Genomic DNA, 4757 nt, shown 5'->3' with positions numbered 1-4757 from the left:
AGGAGTCACTTGAATTATTATTACTCGAATTATTTTACTTTTTACCAAAACATTTATTTTGAAACAACTGAAATTTCCAGAACAGCTGCTGGCACAGTAAAAACAGGGTGACCAATCATTTTCCTGGGACAGAGGGGTTTCCCAAACACAGGACTGTCAATGCCAAAACTGGGACTGTCCCAAGCACACCAGAGTGGCTGTTACTCCAAATTTAAAGACACCCCCCACCCCCTATAAGTTGCCCACCTCACCTGATACTCCACCACCTCTGAATACTTTGGTGTAGATTTTCTACAAGAACATTTTCTGTCATAACTTACAAACCATCAAAATCAGGAAAGTAGCATTGACACCTTATGACTCTTATTCCCAGACTCCATTCATGTGTAGCAACTGTCCCAACAATGTCCTTTCTAAGAAAGAAATTCACTTCTGATTCCCACTTTGCATTTAGTTCTCATGTTTCTCTGGTCCCCTTCAATCTGGAACGGTTCCTCAGTCTCTCTTTGGCTTCAGTGATGTTGTAAGATAGCCACAGGTGGTTTCTCTGATAAGCTAGGTAGGGTCCAAGTTCCTTTGGGACACACATTGTATGCTGAAAGCATAGAGCACGAAGAACATGTTTATCATTGTCAAAGTTGCCCCATAAATAACTGGTCAACCAACAGGAGCAAGCAGGTAAAGGTAGCCATGATTCTACTGACTGATTTAGTTTTTCTCAGCAACAACCCAAAGTCCCCCAAACCCTGGTGGTCCAATGCTAGCAGAGCTGAAGAATGGAAAGACTCTCTCTCTCTCTTCCACAGTCCCTCACCCCTCTACATTCTCTTGGGAAGTCAAGAACATACTGAAGAGATCCAGAGCTGAAAGAGTTAAATTGTGTGAAGTTTCTGCTAACTTGCTTTTCTGTAACTGCTCTGCTGCTTTGCGGGTTGTACCTTGAGAAGTAGGAGCATGGCCTTCCCCTTGTGTTCCCCTCCATTCCCCCCAGGCCCCACATCCTAAGCACGTTCCCTGCTTAAGAGATGTCCTTGATTTATGCTTGTGGTTAACAAAGAAGAGAACTGTTTTGTCCTAGTTTCACAGCCGCCCAGCTACACCCGGACGATAAGATATGGCTAACTGAAAAATGTAAACTGTGCAGAGCATACCAGAAATTGTAACTGTGTAAAGAGGTCACTGTGATTGTGGCTTTGTACCGAGCCTTTGTCTAAAAAATGTATAAAAACCATATGCTCCCTTTGATTAGGGCTCTCAGCCTCTGCCTGATCTTCCGGTATGTTGCAGAGCCCCAGCATGCTGGAACAATAAAGCCCGTGTTGTTGCAGAAAGAGCTGCCTTGGTGTCGTTCCTCTGCGCCTCCCTAGGTTGAGGTCTTCTCGACCCTAACATTTGGAGGTTCCACCGAGATTTGACCCAGCCAACGGGACGCCAGACAGGACGGCCCCAACTTACTCTTTGGGTAAGTCTACGGCACCTATTCCTCTTTGGGTACCGATATTCATGTGCACATGTTAGTCTGATTCTGTTTTCTTGTGATTTCTGGTGATATCTGGGCAACCTTCAGTGTCTGACAGACGTGTCTGGGAGACACCGGTTGCAACCCTGGGGGACGCCCCGGAGGTGAAGGAGGGCCAGGGACGCCTGGTGGCCTCCTATCGGGTAGATCCAGAGGATCCACATCTGCTATATCCCAGAAAACACTATCATAGGCCACTATTTTATTTTTCATCTCTCCTATAGTCCCAGTGGGGACAAGCACTTGTGTCCTGCTTTCTTCTAGGTTTGGTGACCACAGGAATCTTCCTGTACTTCGAGATGGGACAAAACACATCAACTCCCCTGTCCCTAACCCTAGCCCATTGGTCAGAGGTTCAGGCTAGGGCTCATAATCTCTCTCTCTCTATAAAGAAAACTAAATGGCAGACTCTCTGTGCCGCTGAATGGCCATCTTTCAAGGTCAACTGGCCCCCCGAGGGGTCTTTCCATCTTTCCCTGATTTTGCAGGTCAAAAGCGTCATCTACCGGCCCCAACCCGAGGGACATCTGGACCAGGAGCCTTATATCTTGGTGTGGCAGGATCTCTGCGAAAATCCTCCCTCTTGGGTTAAGCCTTTTCTGCCACCTGCTCCTAATCTCCCACTTCCTTTGTCCCTTTTGCCTGCAAATCCGATGGTCCTTGCTCTAACAGTGCCCATCCCCCCGGCCGGACCCACTCCAACTCCCCTGTAAAGTCTCTTCAAGCCCCCTGTACTTCCAGACTCACAGGACCTTCTCCTCTTTGAAGCTCCCCCTCCTTAGCCTCCAGTACCTGGTCCACAGCCCCTACCTCCTCATATTCCTCCTCAACCGGGACCGGTGCCTTCTGATCCGCCTTCCACCACCTCTGCACTGGTGCCTGACTCCGTCTCTCCTTCCGGACCAGCCCATGGCACCCGTAGCTGCACGGCCCGGGCTGATAATGATCAAGGTCCTGAGGCGGAGGCAGTCGTGCTCCTGCTCAGACCATATGGCCCAGACATTCCAAATGGGCAAGGGGGGCCACATGCCGGCCCTCCAGTACTGGCCTTTCTCCTCCTCTGATCTCTATAACTGGAAAAATAATAACCCTTCTTTCTCTGAGGACCCTGCCCGCATAACAGATCTAATTACCTCTCTACTGAACTCCCATCAGCCCACATGGGACGGCTGCCAGCAGCTGTTCTCAGTCCTCCTCACCTCTGAGGAGGAGAATGTCCTCCTGAATGCCCGAAAGAATGTGCCTGGCCCCGGCGGGCAACCTACACAGCTTCCTAATCTGATTGATGAATATTCACCTCTGATGCACCCTGACTGGGATCCTAATCTGCCTGAAGGTAGGAGATACCTCGAAATCTATCACCAGACTCTAGCGGCAGGTCTCAGGGAAGCGAGCCGAAAGTCCACTAATTTAGCTAAGGTAAGAGGTGTGATCCAGGGCCCTACTGAAAGCCCCTCTCTATTTCTAGAAAGGCTTCTTGATGCCTACCGGAGGTATACTCCCGTTGACCCTCAGTCGGAGGAACAGCAGGCGTCAATAGCCATGGCTTTCATTGGGCAGTCTGCACTAGACATAAGAAGGAAGCTGCAGAGGCTGGAGAGATTACAAGACTTAACTATTAGAGATTTGGTCAGAGAAGCTAACAAAATTTTTAATAAAAGGGAAACAGAGGAGGAGAAAGAAGAAAGGAAGGAGAGAGAAAGAGAGGAAAAGGAAAAAGAAAGGGATAAAAGAAGGAACAAAGAGTTGACTAAGATCCTGGCCGCAGTGGTAGAAACTGGTAGAAAATCAGATACTAAGACTTCAGGAAAGATAAGGAACCTGGGCCACTCTCCTAGGCGACGCCCGAACTTGGCCTCAGACCAGTGTGCCTACTGTAAAGAGCGTGGACACTGGGCTAAGGAATGTCCTAAAAAGAAGAACAAGCCACCACCCCGCACTACCAACCTCCTGGCTCTTGAAGATGATGATTAGGGGGGACGGGGCTTGGGTATAATTTCTGGTGGAGGGGACTCCTATCGATTTTGAGGTCGATACTGGAGCTGTTTATTCAGTCTTGCAGCAGGCCCTAGGGCCCCTCTCATCCAAACGGGCCCTTGTCAGGGGGGGCGAAGGGGAGCAGGTACCGCCCCTGGACCACCAAGCGGATGGTGGATTTAGGGAACGGGAGGGTGCACCACTCCTTTTTGGTGTTCTCTGAATGCCCTGCCTGCTGGGGAGAGACTTGCTGACCAAATTGCTAGCCAGGATTACCTTCACTGATTCCGGGCCTTTGATTGATTTTTTTTAAACCCCATTGTGGGCCTACGCCATTCGGATAAGGATGTTTCCCCTCCACTATCTCCGCCTGTAGTCAATACCCTGACTGTCACCCTAGAAGATGAGTACAAGCTGTTTGAAGGGCCCAACCCTACGGACCACCTCCCGGATTTGGAAGGATGGCTACAGGACTTCCCTGAGGCTTGGGCTGAAACGGTGGGATTGGGTTTAGCAACTGCCCAACCCCCTGTAGTGGTGGCACTTAAGACCTCTGCCACCCCTATCCAGGTAAAATAATACCCAATGAGTAAGGAAGCTTGAGAGGGCATCCGCCCTCACATCACCAAGCTCCTTCAACAAGGAGTCTTAGTGCCCTGCCAGTCAGCCTGGAACACTCCCTTACTCCCTGTAAAGAAACCTGGAACTAGTGACTATGGCCCTGTGGAAGACCTAAGGGAAGTGAATGCTTGGGTGGAGATAATACACCCTACGGTGCCAAACCCATATAATCTCCTCAGCACGCTAAGTCCCTCCCGAGTCTGGTACACTGTGCTAGACTTAAAAGATGCCTTCTTCTGTTTGTGGCTGCATCCTGACAGCTAACACATTTTTGCTTTTGAGTAGACCGATCCTAATGCTGGAATTCCGGGTCAACTCACCTGGACGCGGCTTCCCCAGGGTTTTAGAAATTCTCCCACCCTGTTTGATGAAGCCTTGCATAAGGACTTGAAATCCTTCCAGGAGACACATCCCACCTTGACTCTTTTGCAGTATGTGGATGACCTCCTACTGGCTGCTGAGACCCAGCAGGAGTGTCTCCATGGGACTAAAGCCCTGTTAAGGGCTCTGGCTACCCTGGGATATCGAGCCTCTGCCAAAAAGGCTCAACTCTGCCAGTTAGAAGTGATGTTTCTAGGCTATAAGATCAAGGAAGGTAAAAGGTGGCTCACGGACGCAAATTCCGCCTCCTCAGACTAGA

General features: G+C 49.7%; 1 pseudogene; it reads left to right on the top strand.

Moving 5' to 3' along the window:
- The first annotated feature begins 2007 nt into the window (after positions 1-2007).
- Positions 2008-3906, top strand: LOC132008951 (uncharacterized; annotated as a pseudogene).
- Positions 3907-4757: the final 851 nt, after the last annotated feature.

Source organism: Mustela nigripes, unplaced genomic scaffold (assembly GCF_022355385.1).
Source record: "Mustela nigripes isolate SB6536 unplaced genomic scaffold, MUSNIG.SB6536 HiC_scaffold_2383, whole genome shotgun sequence".
Lineage (NCBI taxonomy): Eukaryota > Metazoa > Chordata > Mammalia > Carnivora > Mustelidae > Mustela > Mustela nigripes.
Note: the sequence above shows the minus strand (reverse complement) of the source record. Positions and strands in the feature narration are given on the sequence as shown.